At 38.3% G+C, this 17,946-nt stretch overlaps 1 long non-coding RNA gene across 1 annotated transcript; it reads right to left on the reverse strand.

The window, feature by feature from the left end:
- Positions 1 to 5,692: 5,692 nt before the first annotated feature.
- On the reverse strand, positions 5,693 to 13,541 carry LOC310893609. Its single transcript, XR_014579134.1, has 2 exons — positions 13,157 to 13,541; positions 5,693 to 12,642 (listed from the first exon to the last, which is right to left on the reverse strand). It is a non-coding gene; the product is annotated as an uncharacterized lncRNA (long non-coding RNA).
- Positions 13,542 to 17,946: the final 4,405 nt, after the last annotated feature.

Raw genomic sequence — 17,946 nt, forward strand, 5'->3', positions numbered from 1 at the left:
ATTTCTGCTTTCAACACACATAGCAAGAGGAAATAAAACCTTAAAGAAGCTGCAAAGGGAAGTCCATGCCATTTTTTTCTGAGCTGGACAACATATCTTCTGAAACATCAGTGTGTCTTGTTTAGCATTTGTGTGTACAGATAAAAGCACAAAAAGGCCAACAAAGATGAGACGAAAAAAATCTCTCGATATGGGTGTCTCCAACTACAAAGCTGTTATTTCTGTTGAAGTTGCCCTGCAGTGGTCCTAAGGATTTAATTCTGCTTCAGCAATAACTGTGCATCTGAAAATCTCTCCAACAATACTTTACAAAAGAGTGATAAATATGACAGTGAAAGCTAGAGAGCTGCATAGAGGAAGAAGGCAGACATAAAGAAACTCATGCATAAAAATGGTACATGGATAGATTCAGTAATTTGAAGCAAAAACACAGCATCATCTGAGACTAAGGCTCTTTGAAAATCTGAAGTACAGCCCTGACTACATCAATTGAGCACCTGGAAAGCTCTTGTTTAGCATTTGTGTGTGAAAGTAAAGCTGACATTCACACCCTGACTGCAGCCAACACTGAGGTCTCAGTTACCATTCTTCAATTTAAATCGTTACATTAGGAAGAGAGCCATGTCATAGCCTTGTGCCTGCAACGTACCATATCAGCTAAAGAGTTTGTATCTGAAACCAAGGTTATTTGGATCCTGATAGTGATCTTGGAAGGAGATAGAACCCTAGTGCTACTAGGTAGTTTCTAGGGGACATGCAAAAACAACTTTTAAGGAAATTATTATAGTAAATGTTAAAATAGTAAAATATGTTAAATAGTAAAATATAAGTCAATGTTAAATAGTAAAATATAATAATTTCTTTTAAAGAAATCATTATAGTAAATGTTCGTTATTACAGCCAACCTAATCAGTGGAAACTATTGGAGCAATAGAGGAGATTAGCATTGAAAATATAACAGGAAAAGACATGATGTGGTTGTGGGGTGTTGTTTGTTCATTTGTTTGTTTGTCTGAACTTTGCTATTATTATAAGCAGTTGATCTGTTCTGGTCTATGATGAAATCCGCCTACTATGCAATCCTGGAGAAAGCCACCATTTGAAGAATGTATTCAGCACTGCTTTAGTTTTGTTCTGTGCCAAATCAGAGCTTCAGTGGACCTCAGCCAGTTTGTATTCAGCCTAATACTTGAACCAATTAAAAGTTTAATTAATACCATAGTCAGTGTTCTTACCCCAGTGCAAACCACATTTGCAAAGAAGAATCATTTATGTAATAAAACAGATTTTTTTTTTGTGGAGAGTTAACTGAATGAATTAATTTTAAGATGCACCACACCTTCTGTTTTCAAGTAACCAGTGAGACAAACTATGTTACTTAACATAAATAAACATTTTAAAATAATAATATGAATTGCCTTAGATAATACTGACATAGGCTTCAGTTTATACTGAAAGATGAAAGCTGATATCTCTCACATTTGTATTCTACTTGCCATTGTATAACTGTAGAATCTTCTCACTTTAACGTCAACTCACATTTGTGTGAGTCCACTAGGTGCTTCACTTTTCTTTGTTAGTGTTCTTTCTCTTTCATTCAAGAGGTTATTCAGAAAAAGAAAAGAAAAGAAAAGAAAAGAAAAGAAAAGAAAAGAAAAGAAAAGAAAAGAAAAGAAAAGAAAAGAAAAGAAAAGAAAAGAAAAGAAAAGAAAAGAAAAGAAAAGAAAAGAAAAGAAAAGAAAAGAAAAGAAAAGAAAAGAAAAGAAAAGAAAAGAAAAGAAAAGAAAAGAAAAGAAAAGAAAAGAAAAGAAAAGAAAAGAAAAGAAAAGAAAAGAAAAGAAAAGAAAAGAAAAGAAAAGAAAAGAAAAGAAAGGAAAGAAAGGAAAGAAAAGAAGAAAAGAAAAGAAAAGAAAAGAAAAGAAGAAATGAAAAGAAAAGAAAAGAAAAGAAAAGAAAAGAAAAGAAAAGAAAAGAAAAGAAAAGAAAAGAAAAGAAAAGAAAAGAAAAGAAAAGAAAAGAAAAGAAAAGAAAAGAAAAGAAAAGAAAAGAAAAGAAAAGAAAAGAAAAGAAAAGAAAAGAAAAGAAAAGAAAAGAAAAGAAAAGAAAAGAAAAGAAAAGAAAAGAAAAGAAAAGAAAAGAAAAGAAAAGAAAAGAAAAGAAAAGAAAAGAAAAGAAAAAAAAGTGATATTTGTGCAAGGTTTTATGAAATAAGACACACAAAATATTTTACAAACTAAATCACAGGATGGTTGTTACAAGAAGGGACCTCGAGAGGTCATCGTGTCCAGTCCACCTGTTAACGCAGGACCGCCTGATGTTCAGAGGGAGCCTTCTGTGTTTCAGGTTGTGCCCATTGCCGCTTGTCCTGTCACTGGGCACCACTAAAAAGAGCTTGTCTCTGTCCTCTTTGCAACCTCCCTTTAGGCATTTATATACATTGATAAGATCCCCCCCAACCCTCCTCTTCTCTAGTCTGAACAGTCCCAGCTCTCTCCGACTTTGTTCATAGGTGAGATGCTCCTGTGCCTTCATCAGCTTTGTGTCCCTACATTAGACTTTTTCCAGCGTGTTCGCATCTCTCTTGCACCGGTGAGCCCAGAACTGAACACAGCACTCCAGACGCAGCATAATCAACACTGAATAGCATCATCTCACTGTCTTTTTATTTGCAACTCTTCCATTTCTGCTAAATCCATTTTAAAATTAGATTTCCAACTCTGTCTTCAAGACAGAATAACCAACTCTCTAGTCCATTAGTACTCTATAATTCTTTCACTGAACTGCTTTACAAACTGCCATTTCTGATTGCTGCCATACATTGAATGGGTATTTCCATAGATATTTACGACTGTGTGCACTCAGACAACATTTACAGCTTGTCCAAAACCAATTAGCTGAAACTTTCTTCTGGAGATCTTAACAACTTTATTCCTACATTGAATTTAACTTTCTGTAGTGATTTAATGTATGACTGGAGAAAAACACATAGTCTAATGGCTAGAACATGCCCTTTATTAGGCACATTTAAGTGAAAACTCAATATGAAAAGTAAATATTATTTTCTGTGATTTCCTTTTTTGGCACATTGTAGCCCATTTCACCAAGTAAACAGTATTTTTCTAAACCATTAATATTTTCCAAAAATGATGTATAAATAAAGTCATTTTCATGCATTGTATACTCCCACAATGCTTGCCTTCAATTCACTTTTTAGAGAAAGGATTTAGTAAAAATGATACTTTAGTAAATGTTGGTACTACTTCTAAGCTGAAATGGAAAGCTGATTTTAAGATTATTAAATCTTAACTTTTAGGAAAATAGGAAGAAAATAGTACTTTATTACATATAAGGACCAGTTCAGGCTGCTTGATGTAGCTTGTAATTTATTTTTTATTTCAAGCCTTCACATAGAAATGGACATATTTATGTAAAACTAATTATCTAATAAGTATCTTTGAAGACATCTTCAAGAAAGGTGATTAACCTCAGCTCTCAGGAAAAAAAAAATACTATTAAATTAGTTTTCTTCATCTTCAAAACAGTCTACAAATACAGACCTCTTAAAAATAAATAAATAAGTGTCACACTACTACTAGCTTATAGATGAGAAAGCTATATATAAAAGGAAGGAAGGAAGGAAGGAAGGAAGGAAGGAAGGAAGGAAGGAAGGAAGGAAGGAAGGAAGGAAGAGAGAGAGAAAGAGAGAGAGAGAAAGAAAGGAAGGAAGGAAGAGAGAGAAAGAGAAAGAGAGAGAGAGAGAGAAGGAAGGAAGGAAGGAAGGAAGGAAGGAAGGAAGGAAGGAAGGAAGGAAGGAAGGAAGGAAGGAAGGAAGGAAGGAAGGAAGGAAGGAAGGAAGGAAGGAAGGAAGGAAGGAAGGAAGGAAGGAAGGGTAATCAATGCACCTGAAAGGACATAACTGAGAGGATCAATAAAAAATATTAGAAATCAGGAACCGTTTACGTGGAAATTTTCCTCCCAGTGCACATCTGATGCTGTAGCCTGTTCATTATCTGTTAAGGACTGACCCACAGTCACCTGAAATGAGTGGAAATACTTCCACTGCAGTCCTACCTGGAAAGCACAGTTTGGGAAAAGCATCCTCAGCCACAAAGAATGGGAAAAGCTGGTACAGCTTCAGCAGTACAATATGTGCAGCCTGCTCACCAAAGAAATATCCACTGATTTTTACCACCACCAAGCAAGTTTACTGTGGCAGAAACAATAGCAGCAATTAGATGCAGAAATATGGAAGTGAAAAGAGATAAAATCTCTAAAGTGGCAGCTAGCATTATGGATCCTAACATTTGTTTCTATGCTTCTTCTGGAGGAAAGAGCAAGGTGTTTGGAAATGACCATATGTAGAATGTGAAGATCTTTGGTTTCACTGTCTACAGCAAGCAGTAGAATTGTGCACTTCATCCTCAGGAAAAAAAAAAATATATATATATATATATATATATATACAAACCACAAACATTACCAAAGTTGACCATTGGAAGGTAAAATGCCCTTTTCTAGTCTGTAAGGCTGAACTACAAGTAGCATAAGCAAGAATGGATGGAGAAAACTAATGCCTGGTGAAGGGTCTGATTCTCCCAAAGAGCCAAAATATTTCAAGAAAAAGGTTGGATCCAGTGCCAGCAAAGTTGTATTAATCACTTGAGTTGCTGCAAGCCGATGGTCTGCACTAACTGGTTTTAAACATTATTGACCTCCATTCTAGAACAAATCCAAGTCAGCCAAAGTTCCCTGGTGGGAAAACCAGCTGTTACATCTCATTTAAACACTCAGAGTTCTGGGTAGGGATTTCAGCCATATGTGGTCTTTTTATGAAGTTTTATTGGCATAAAAACTTCTAGTAATACTGCTTTTCCCTGTCAAGTTTTTGCAAATTATTTATTAAACCATTTTAAAATTCACACAAAATACTATTTGTAACTCCTTGTAGCTGATGACATGATGTTAAGGCTCAGCTAAAGGCATAGCCAAGTGAGTAACTATAGTGGAAAGTGACTTGGCTTCAGGGAGTGTCCTGGCAGAGGAGTAGCTCATCAAGGAAGCAACAGCAGTTCTCCAACTGGGAGGTCAGTACAGTGCAAACAATACAAAGTTCAAATCCAGGAGAGGATTAGGAAAATGTCCACTAAAATCATTTCCCTGCATTTAATAGAAAAGGAGAAAAAGAGGAAGCAGCCTTGAAGTGACTCTGAAAAAGTGTCTAATTCATTGAATAATTGAAGCTATTTTAACCTAAAACATATGTATGGCAGTGTAAATATATAAAAATGAAATCCAGCTTATGAGGCACTGTTGTACAGCTGCAACAAAGGCTTGATTTTGATGTTCGCCCTGTAGCTATATTTTCATGGAGTAAATTCTTTTCCAGCATGATTTCCCTTCTGTACTACTGTTATTTGGGTGTAGAGGAACCCACAACAATCTACCATACTCCAGTCTGCAGTATATGAATACAGGCCAAATAAAAGTTCTTTAAATTATCACCTGCAACCAGAAACTTTGACAGTTTTTTTTGATAAAGGTATATCTGGACCACATCTTTTTCAGGTTTGGCCTTTTCGTGTCATAAAGCTGGAAAATCTCCACTCGTGCATCTACATTTACACTCTAAATCCATCTCCTTGGGGGAAAGTAGTCACTGACAGCAATTACAATTTTGTAACTCACTTCTGAGTTACTCTCTTCCTATTTCTTTTGAGAAAAAGACAAAAGTAAGGCAGATGTTGGATTCATCATAGGGAAGGAAAGTGTTTACAGTAGCCACAAGTAATTTTTTTCAAATACATTTGTAAGCTCCATAGCTACCATATGGCAGCTCATGATATCAAAAGACTTACTCTGACCCATGTACATAGCAACTACAAACATTAGAAATGAGGTTTCTAGCTATAAAAGCCTTAGGTTTCTGTAAATACCAGCTTTTCAAATTTCCCACAGATTTCTATAATTGGCACATTAAAATGCCAGTACCACAAACCTAGTAGAAATAGTAAGTGATTAAAAAAAAAAAAAAAAAAGCTGTATAAAAGCATACTCAAAACTGACAGATGTTAAGTTAAAAGGTGGGTACTATCCATCTAGTACTGATTTGATGGAGTTTTCCAGAGCAATTTTTTCTTCCCAAGCATAAAGATTCTTTGGGATTCTTAGCACCATTGCCACTGTCCCAATCTGAGGTATTTTAACCAGCACGAGCTGGCCTGCATAGTTGTGTGAAGTCACCAACTTGCTGATTGAACCACACAGTGATAGTGGCTGACCTATTGTGTCTCCTATCTCTAGCAATTGCTTAGTAAGACTGATCTAAGTTCCCCAACTTGAACACCGCCTTTACCTGTTTCATCTAAACTTTGTCCTGTGGCTACTTCTAAAGCCATGGCCTTATATTTCCACTCATTATTTTGCCTATTAGATCATGCATCAGTGAGCCATACCCCCTTAAGGTCACTGCCTTCCTCCAGAGGAGACACCTACTGAATCAGAGATGGTTTGCTTGGTGGGGTTTGCAATAGTTAAGTGCTGTTTATATCTTTCTGCAATTTAGATACCTTAACATTGCCTTCCATAACAGGCATAATTTCATTGACACCTTCCAGATAGGCAAACCACTTGTGGACTGTGGATTTCTGGGCATTATATGTAGGTGGTACCGTACCCTTGCAAACTGTATCTAGGAGATGAAAGGACCCCGAAAAACCACACTGTGTTCTCTTATCTGTTCTGCCCACTTCACTGCTCGCACTAGAAACATCAAGCCATTTTCAAGATCAGAATACCTCATTTTGTTGTCATTGAAGGAGTGGGAGCTAAATGTTATTGGTCTCTCTGGTACTTCTGGTCCCTTTTGCTACAGATTATGATTGGAACTGTGCTTACTGAATCCCCATTCTACATGGATAAGGTTGGTCAGGTGTAAGGGACCTAACTGTTGAAATAACCTCAGTTTTTATTAATAATTCTAACTCACTCTCTTGCTGTTTAGTCCAGCCCGATGATTTCCCTTATACAATGGAAAGGAAATTGTATAAGGGACAGGCAATGACCAGGGATACAATCAGGGATACATTTATGACATTAGCCTAAATTTCCCAGGACTTGCCGTAACTCCTTCACACTAGATGGATTTTGCCCCCACTCTACTTTCTACAGGGTGTCTGGAGGAATACAAGTGGCTCCTTCAACCCACCAGGCTCCCAAGAACTTAACCTCTTCCATGGGCTCCTGATATTTGACAGAGGAATGTCTAATCCCAAAGCTAGCTATTTTTCTCATACACCTTCCATGGCATGTCAGACTTCCTCAGTGTTTTTCCCTCCTATCAATATGTCATGAATGTATTCAATGTCCGGTGGACTGGGGTTTTCTGTTAAAACCTTTCCTAAGGCACTGTGAGTAGGGGAGAGTTTAAATCCCCGAGGCAGCCTATTAAAGGTATAATGTAATCCTTTCCAGGTAAAAGCAAATTGAGCCTTATCATATTCCTGGAGTAGAATCATGAAAAACATCTTTTAACAGTGAAAGTTGCTATCCATGGGTATGATGCTCCCTGAATTTGGGATACTAATTCTGCAATATTTGGCACAGTGGCAGTTAAATGTGAGCTATTGTCATTCAATCGCTTATAATCAATAAGTCACCATTGTCCATTTGACTTTTACTGGCCAGATAGGAGAGTTGTAAGGGGAATGTGTGTGGCTGATAATACGTCTTTTTTCCAAGGCTAATAACACTATGTCAATGCCCAAATTCATAGCTGCTAGTAGAGAGTACTGCCTTACATTATTAATTTTTGATGGGGGAAGAGGTACAGACAACTCTAATAAATTTATAGATTTAGTCTCGTCCTCTTCAAACCATGCTATTTCCCCACCACTTCATCCCACAAAACTCCAGACTGACCCATCAGGGAGTTTTCATGTTCTGCCATATAATAAATCAAACCCTAAAATACTGGTATTAGCAGCACCAACCAATATTTCAGCATGTGTCAATTTCTTTTCACCTGGGAGCCACAAGGTATTTTCTGCTGTAGGCATTCCTTTATGACTCCAGCAATCCTTGTACACATTAGGTTACTGTGACTGGGCTTTATACTTAAGTCCACTGCTGTTTTGTTAGTAATTACTGACATCTGTGCCCCTGTGTCAATAAGGAAATCTACAAAAATCTTCTTTGGTCCTAGCAGGATGGTAATGAAAGGTTCATAGTGTTTATCAAAGAGATAACACCCACTGAACAGGTGGTTCAATGTTAGGGGTTTCACTGTCCTGCCCAGGATGCAAGATTTTGCCTGTGTATTTGTTAAATCAATTAGATCCTGTTGCAGGGCTGAAGGCATGTCTGATTTAATGGAGTTAGTTTTACATTCCCAAGTTGGTCTCTGGCCCTTTACAATTATGCCATCTGCTGGGCAGAAAATTTTAGCTATCTGCAAATGCTTTGGAGGAACCTGGGCTAGATTTTGAAAAACACACTGCTTTTTACAGCATTTTTTTAATTTTGTTGGGAAAAAAAAGGATCGCCAGTGGCACTACTGGAAATGAGGAAGAAAGGGGGACAGTGCCAAAGGGAGCATGAGGCTGCCAGCCTGACCTCACTGCCAAACCTTTCCTTATGACTGCTAATCTTCAAAGGCTAAGAGAAAGCTCCTAAACAATAATTGGTGAATAAAACCATCTAAATACAACTGCAAGTGCTGCCAAGAACAACTAGTAAATTAACTACAAAAAAGCTCACAATAGAGGGTTCAGTTTACAATCCAACCATCCTCTTCCTGTTGTGTACTCTCAGTTGTAATGAAGGCAAATGAACCTGAGGAAAAAAACTGAGATGAACTTGGGCACAGGAGGCATTTGACAACCACTGAGACTACCACTTGCTCCAAAGTTAAAATTAGTTTTGGCTCTGTCATCAGCTTGTGTAGCCAGACTCCCTAAATTTTCCAGGTTTTAATTTCCCTCAATTTCATATGTAAAACAATATAGTAAAATGCATATAGCTATATATATATAATAGTACACATGTCCATATGTATCTTCTCTGATGCTGGGTCCTCAGAATTTTGATTACAGAAGGAAAATCAAACTTTATATACAAGTTATGCAAAAAGAATTCCACTCTCCTGACAGATCAAATTAAATGTTGTCATCTTCTTCCCTGCATTCTGAAAACATATCAGCCAGTGGGAAATCAGTTGAGAAGTTATGGCACCCACTGTCTTTCCATCATCAGACTGAACCACCTTGCTATTTATCTCCCCAGACTCTTCAAAACAGACCAGCCCTCAGCACTTAACTCTTAAATCTCCATTTTGCTTGCAATAAAATGCACAGCTCCAGAAAATTCCATGAGTTAGTATACTGTATCATTTCTATAACAGCAGTTCTGCTCAGATAGGCTAAATTCTAATGAAAAGAAAGAAATAACTTGTAAAGATTGATAAACTCTGAGCTCAAATCTCCCACCTTAAAGATACTTGATGTGCTATTCTTCTCTGTGAGAAGGCAGGAAAAATTAATCCTTTAAGACCATGTCTTTATTAAAAAAATAATAATAATAATAATGTTTTTTGACTATGGCACATGTCTCCAAAACAGCATATCCTCACTCTTCTCATCCCTTTTCTACCATTGAAAGAATGGTAGAATATGGTATTTTAGAAATAGTTAAGATGCTTAAAATTTTAAGCAATGAACAGATCTAAAAAATCAACCATATTTAGTCTAAATTTAATAATGGCAATATATAGCTTTTATTATCTCTGAGTCTCAGTTTTAAAGCCAGATGAGCTATATGAATCCAGTCCTGTAACCACCAGTTGATTTGCCAGATCCAACTGGCCCTTTCAATCCCTTTCACTTTGACCGGGAGGACTGATGAAAAAACTCCCTGTGCTCCTGAGTCCTTTACTGCTGCTTCCAGGGCTCTGTAATCCTTCTTTGATTCTCCTCAGGCTGCTCCTGGCTGCATCACTGGTGCCCATGTGAACCAGCAGCATAACTCATAGCTGTCACACAACAGCTGCTCTGTCAGTGTCACATTGTTAAGCACTGATTAGCATGCAGCAAAGAAGTAGCAGAAGTATAATCAGCTGCTGGTTGCAGCAAGGAAGACCTTCAGTCTAAGTGCACTTTTAAATAAGAGTTTACATTGGAATCCATCTCCACAGCAGAAATAAATAGTACACACAGAACCTAATAAGTTTAATGGGTAAACATATGGTTATAGATTATAATCTATATATTATAATTATTATAATTAAATAATATTATATAATTATAGATTATATGCATGAACAATGAGAATGTTGTTGATGTGGAAGAAAACCACTGTAATAAAATGAATAAATAATATTAACCACTGTAATAAAATTAATTCTCCTTGGCATCATGAAATTTATGTAAAAGATAGATACACATACAAATACGTATAAGACATGTTTATGTATATGTGCATGTATTAAAGATAGTCAGATCCCTTTCCGTAATATGTTGAAGTCATCAGCTAAGCCAACATAATTCCTGTCCATGACTTACCACACAAAGGCTCTCTTTAGGGTTGCATGCATCCCTATTGTGGTTTAACCCAGCAGCCAGCTAAGCACAACACAGCTGTTTGCTCACACCCCCACACTCACCCCCACTCCCGACCTGACTTTCTCCTCCATTGTTTCATCTTCCGTATATGATCGACTGATACTGGCATAAGTTGGTTCTCTGGCCCAGCTATGGGGCCTGTCACAGAGGTTGGAGTGGCTGCTGGGCCCAATGAAGGGCTTGGAGTGGCTGCGGGGCCTGTCACAGGAGTTGTGGTGGTATTGATTGTGGCTTGGTAAGCATACAGCAAGCCCCAGCACGCTGCAGTGATTTGTGTCTCTTTGGAATTGCCAGGGGGATGACCTGGCACCTTTTTCAAGCATCCTGCCAGTTTTTTAGGATTCTGCATTTGTTCGGGAGGAAGTTCCAAAGAATTGGAGTGCTCTAGGTACCCGCCCATCTCTTCCCATGCTCCCTGCCACTCATAAGTGTACTGCCTTGGGACTGATTTCTGGAAGGCATTCTTAAGTAGTTGCTTGCAATTGTTCTAGGAATATATTTTTTTTGTTGTTGTCTTTAAACATTAAGATACATGACGATGTATGACTTGTTAAGTGTTATTACATCACTTCCTACAGTCATGAAGAAGGAGGTGAATGACATTAGCTACATGGATGACTCCATGCCCTACCTGGTGAAATATGTAGACACATACCCTCGTAGTAGATACCCAGAAATTGGTAGTAAATTCCCTTCATCTCATAGAGGATGCCCTGACCTTTCAGTGCCTTTCAGAACTAGGTTTGGAATGAAGAAATACCAGCAGACTTTGTAATGTCTAAATTCACTCCATGTGTCCAGCATTTAGAAATTGCTATTGAAATTCAAATACTGATTGGTCTTAAAATAATTTCATTACAGAATTCCTTTAGATATATGTTTGTAAACACTTTTGCTGGATTATGTGTTTTTCATAATGACAGGTCTTTCACTGAAAATTTGATTGCTATAATCTTTCTTTGAACAATTAAGGAAAGTAAGTTACTAAGTCTTCGAGCTCAAAGAAACACACAAACAAGAAATGGTGGCCATATCTTCATAAAATTCCAAGATGCTCAGCAGTACTGATGATTCACTGTAAAGAAACATGAGTTTTCAGCAGTATAACAGCATGTGTTAACAGCATGTGTCATTTGCCTGTGTTAATCTGAATCCAGTCCATTCAGGTACAGGTTTTCGGTGTCAAAGTACTGTACAAGATAGTATCATATAATCATAGAAAAATAGAATCATAGAATGGCCTAGGCTGGAAGGGACCTCAAAGATCATCTAGTTCCAATCCCCCTGCATTAGGCAGGGATGCCACCCACTAGATCAGGTTGCTCAGGGCCTCATCTAACCTGGTCTTGAACACCTCCAGGGATGGGGCACCCACAACCTCTCTGGGCAACTTGTTCCAGTGCCTCACCACCCTCTGAGTGAAGAATTTCCTCCTAACCTCTCATCTAAATATCTCCTCTTTTAGTTTAAAACCATTCCCCCTCATCCTGTCAATATCTGATTGAGCAAAGAGTTGCTCTCCATCTTTTCTATAAGCCCCCTTCAAGTATTGAAAGGTTACAATGCGGTCTCCCCAGAGCCTTCTCTTCTGTAGGCTGAATAGCCCCAGCTCTCTCAGCCAATCTTCATAGGAAAGGTGCTCCTGCCCCTTGATCATCTTTGTGGCCCTCCTCAGGGGGATGGAGAGTTGTTGCGCTCTAGGTTCAATGTTTCTGTAGTACTTATGGATGGAAGCTGTGAAAGAGAGTTATTTTGTTTTAGTGAGTTTTACTATGAAAAATAAAACAGCTTATGGGACAGCGAACACAATAGCTGAAGCATTCAAACTACAGTAACTCCTGAGGTTTACTATATATAGCTCAATAACCAGTTAAATGCAGCATTACAGATTTGCCAGCAGGTGGAAGTGAGGTTCATCTTTTAGATCGTTGCTTGCAGTGAAATTCAAAGAGAACTGAAAGGCCTTTGTTGTTCTGGCAAATTGAAGGGAGAAAAAAAGTGGTTCTTTCCATCATCACGTTGTGAAATGCTGTGAAAGAGAAAATTTTACATTTTCAACAAGAACATGTAAAAATAGTAACTATGAGGACATCAAAACAATTCTAGCCACAATAATAGTGCTATGAGGCACAATAAGGTAGTCGTTAATCCTGGTGAGGCAAAATCTGACTATTTCAAAGTTCTTATTTACATATATCTTATTTGCATACTTCACGCACATACGGTAATAGTTATTAACTAAGAAATAGAAGAACGAAAAAACTGCTCCCTAGGAGCTGCCCAGGCATCCCCTTCCATGGGGCTGTTTTACTGTGAGCTGCATAGCTAGAGCTCTTTCCCTACATTTCCCCTTGTCCCCCACCAGAAGACAAGAAATAGGTCAGATCAGGAGGAGACAATAAAGCAAAAAAAATATATCAAAACTTCTTCTATTGATTTTTTTTTTTCAATTGTAAATATTTGACAGAAGAGCTTGCAAAAAGGGAATGTCTGATTCATAGGACCAGAAATTCCAGGGATAATCTGAAAGTCAAAGTCATTACCCTGACACACTTCAGGCACACCCAGGTCCACAGTGGAGTTTACAGATATGTGAAGAGGAAATACAGGCTTAGTTGCAGTGTATATTGTAGGTATCCTGTAAGCAGTTCCATATACAATGCTGCAGACACGCTGTTATCGAAGATCAAAGGTCTCAGGGCACTTTGCCTTGTGTTGCCATAGAAGTCCTGGAGCTTTGAAGCTGAGCTCTCCTTTTTAAAAATAAGCATGTTTCTAACACTGAAGAATTCTTGAAGATTCAAAGACAAAAAAAAAAGGAAAGGAAAGGAAAGGAAAGGAAAGGAAAGGAAAGGAAAGGAAAGGAAAGGAAAGGAAAGGAAAGGAAAGGAAAGGAAAGGAAAGGAAAGGAAAGGAAAGGAAAGGAAAGGAAAGGAAAGGAAAGGAAAGGAAAGGAAAGGAAAGGAAAGGAAAGGAAAGGAAAGGAAAGGAAAGGAAAGGAAAGGAAAGGAAAGGAAAGGAAAGGAAAGGAAAGGAAAGGAAAGGAAAGGAAAGGAAAGGAAAGGAAAGGAAAGGAAAGGAAAGGAAAGGAAAGGAAAGGAAAGGAAAGGAAAGGAAAGGAAAGGAAAGGAAAGGAAAGGAAAGGAAAGGAAAGGAAAGGAAAGGAAAGGAAAGGAAGCAACTTCTGAGACATCCTTACGATTTCTTGAGTCTTCATTATTTTTCAGTCCTCAAGGACAGTAGTTTTTGTCAACAATGAAAGTCTCTTATATTTTCCTCAATGGCACATTTATATCTAGATCTCCCAACGTATTTTAAAAAGTTTTTCCTTTTTTTTCCTTATATTAACTCTATTATATTGACCTAAATGAAACGAAAATCTTAAGCCACCCACATGTTTACAAGAGTAATGTAACAAGAACTAGCAATGCTTATGGTATTGAAAGAAAGAGGTTAAAACTCCACATATACTTCCCCTTTTCACTACATTCCACCTTCCAAAAAACGTAGGAAATTCTGCAGCCCCCTTCTTTCCTACACCCCAACTTAACATGCTTTTCCACAGCACACCTGGCTGTTAGCTCCCCTTCTAGGCATGGTTTGCTTTCTCTCTCAGCACAGCCAGAAGCACCTTGTGGAGAGTGACTAAGGTTTTAAAAGGTTTAAGTGCACAAATCCCCATAAATCCACACACTTCTTAACACAGTCAGTTGCACCTTGGTTTAAAAGCACGATGCTGTAATTAAGACTCAGGCAGGCAGACTAGGCAGTACTTCATCCCATGATGCCAAAGTTTCAGTGCAGGTGAAACTTTGAGCCATTGGTGGTGCCCAGGCTCTCACATTTCAGTACTCTTTGGCTAGGGTAGCTGCTCAGCCAGGGAATCAAATGCTGATGCTGAACCTGGCCTTGGGAGAAGCTTGGACCTCAAATGAAAGCACAGAAATATCTGGAGAGTGTGATAATAGCAGACATAATACAGAAGCATTAGTGGTCTGGGCTACCACCTTATTAATGTTTCGTGTCCTCTAGACTGACACAAATACAACAGGAAGGCCAAGCTTCTCCTCTCTCCTTTTTATTTTATTTTTTTAAATATAAAACATCCTTTATTTTAATGTTCTCCTTCAATGGGTCAGAGAACCCATGTGCTCATGCCCAATGGCTATCGCAGCACAGCCTTCCCTAGCCAGCTTCCCCTGCCAGTGAAACCTGCTAGTCCTCAGAAAGGGCAAAAAAAAATGATAAATCTATTTTTCCAGAGCATATCCTGGCGATATATCTGGGAATACTGGACAAGTTGGACAAAGTCCTTAATATGCAAAAAAAAGTTTTGATAAATATTTCCCCTATTCTTGGGCCAAGCAGCATACACACACACACACACACAAATACATTCAGACTATATGAGTGAAATTGGAACATGTTAAAACTATGATTGGTTAAAAACTGGTTAAAATCCATCACTCTAAACAGCTCTGGAATCTACCCAACATGTACAAACAGAATGCAAACAACTCCAGAGACAGTCAGTCTCAGCTACTGCCATTAAACACAGGAGGAATGAGTAAAGGTAGACAAAGATCTTGATTTTTCATATGCATACCCCTACAACTTTACTACCCCCTCAGAAATCATGGGAGCAATTCATAAATTTAACATGGTATTAATGTTTACAGACCTTGTGCTCAAGGCATTTGCCAACATCTAGCACGTTTAATTTATTGACATGAACTTGGGACTGGATTTTTGATGCAGGAGCCTTTTTTTTATATCTGATTAATCATCTCCCCTTAAAAAAAAGAAACAAATAAACATTGCTAAGCAAAATATTGTGAGGCACTTTGTGTTGTTTCTCTTCTGTGGTGATTCCAGACATTTCAAACATTTTGTCTCTCTCCATCAGTTTCTAAAAATTTTAGCTATTACAGCTTAGCAACACATTGCATAAGTCTGAAAAGACATACTTGCATAATCTTACCAAGAATGCAGCTCTTACAAAAAGACTTTGTGAGACGACATACACAGGAAAATGTATACAGAGGCTGCATATCTCTTGGTGAACTGGACTGAGGTTCCAGTATAAAGACAAACCCCAGATCTAACAAAGCTATCAGAGGAAATGGCAAGCAAATTTTAAGATCTTCAAGAAATTATTCAAACAAAATGAGTCACAGGAGGCCTATGTTATCATAAAACATAACTAAATGTTACCAGTTGCAGAGATACAAACCATGTTTGTTCTGCTGCTTCTGAGGAAGTTATGAGTGGCTCCAAGAAACAACCCAGAACAAATAAAACCAAATATCAAATTTGGATGTTTTCAAATTAACAAGACAATGCAAGATCAACGATATATTTAACATGAACAAATTTGTATCCTCAAGTCTCAGTGCATGTATATACCATATACTGCTGGTTTGTTGCTGCATTATCAATAACACCTTTCGGAATTGTTTAGGCAGCTCCCTTCTAAGGAAAGAGACTGACATATGTTGAGTGAATTTCCTCAAAGAAATTCTTCACAGACTTCTAACTGCTAATTCAAATGCCTGACACTTGCTATGAAAAGAGACTAAAGAGGTCAAAAGTTATTGGAGAGCTCTCACCAGATCACAAGGACAATGATATCATCTAACAGCTACTTTTTGAGGGGAGGAGGAAGCTGGCCTTTGTCATGTGGAGCAAAGCATAGGTATATGTGAGAGCATGGCAATAGGGCTCAGCTATATGACTGCTTTTTAAGTATTTGTCTATGTTTTCAAGTATTTTTCTATGTTTCAGTGCTGGGAAACCTCCTGCTGAAGTCTGAGGGCCTGATCTTATCACCAGTATATCCTAGGTATAAACAGCTGTCACCCACTCAAACGGGAGAATCCCATTACCTTGTAAATGAAAAGGATGGAAAATAGTACTTCAGTATACAAAGCAGCACACTTCCATTTATTTTTACAGCTGGATTATTCTACTGCAGTAAACATGAGCGCATCAATCTGCTGGACCAATTCCATCCCATGTTTTGGTTTCCCATTCATACTGCATTTCATCTAAATTTGTTTTCCTGCAGTTTCTTTCAGACCTACCAACTGTATTACAAACAAATCACCACTTGCACATAATACAGGTAGCAACAAAAGAAAGCCCAAAATTCAAATTTAATCAGGCAGGATATCAACAGGTGTAGATTAAAAATATATATTTTGACAACAGTATGTACAGTTAAAAGTCCTTAATATGTAAAAAGATAATTTTGTTTTTCCAAAACCTCTTGAAAAAAATCTTTACCAAAAATGCTATGGATGATTTTTTACAATGATGAAAAGGTATTTTCATGATTTTAAAGGCTTAGTATTTTTAAAGGTCATGCAGGAATTTGAGGTGAATTGATTTTTAAGGCCACAGTTTACTGGGAGTGCACGAGCATTTGTCTGCTACCTGGTGCAGTTTTCACTGCTAAAATTGCATATCTGAGAAGAAATCTTTAAGGGTTAATACAGTTATTTGTATAGATGAGCACAAAGACGAGGCCTCATTTGAGTTCACACCAGGATAGGCAGTCTCAGATACTGTGGTTATGTACAACAGAGCAGTGTCCTCAGCAATGTGTTGGAGCTGCTGTTCCTGCCGTTGCAGAGACTTTCACAGAGACAGAGCTTTGGATGGTGGACGTAGGTCTCCAAGTCCCAGGCTGCACAGGGTACCTGGGGCCTCACCGTGATGCTGGGACAGATGGCCCTCTGTACTGCAAGAGGTGTATTGCCTTTATTAGCTGTGCTGTCAAGTGGAGGAGCTACAGAAGGAAGTGAGCAAGCTTCTCGAAGTTAGAAAAAAAGAAAAAGCAAAACAACAACAAAAAAGAGATAGACAGGGTCTTCTCTAAGCCACAAGTGCTTTAAGAGAACAAGACCCCAGCTGCAAAGTCCTTCCCTAGTACAACGGTAAGTGGAACCTCTAGGGAAGATGGAGAATGGCACTTCTGGCACCGAGAGCAAGGCTTCTTCCTCCCCTAAAGTCTTACAACTACAAAATAGGTTCACCACCCCCAAAAGTAAAGAAGAGCCACCTGCACTTTCAAGAGAAGGGCCTGGGCCACCCAACCTAAATAATGCAAGACCACCAGCAGGTAGCAGCAGGTGATTGTAGTGGGTAACTCCCTACTGGGGGAGACAGAGGTTGACAGGCAACTGCCAATCTGACTTATCAACCAGAGAGGTTTGCTGCTTGCCAGGGACACAGATACAGGTTGTTGTGAGGGGACTGACAGAGCTTGTCCAACCCTCTGTTACCTCCTGCTGCTCTTGCATATAGGCAGAATTGATACTGCCAGGGGAAA

The sequence above is a fragment of the Anser anser genome (genome assembly GCF_964211835.1).
Source record: "Anser anser genome assembly, chromosome: 2".
NCBI lineage: Eukaryota > Metazoa > Chordata > Aves > Anseriformes > Anatidae > Anser > Anser anser.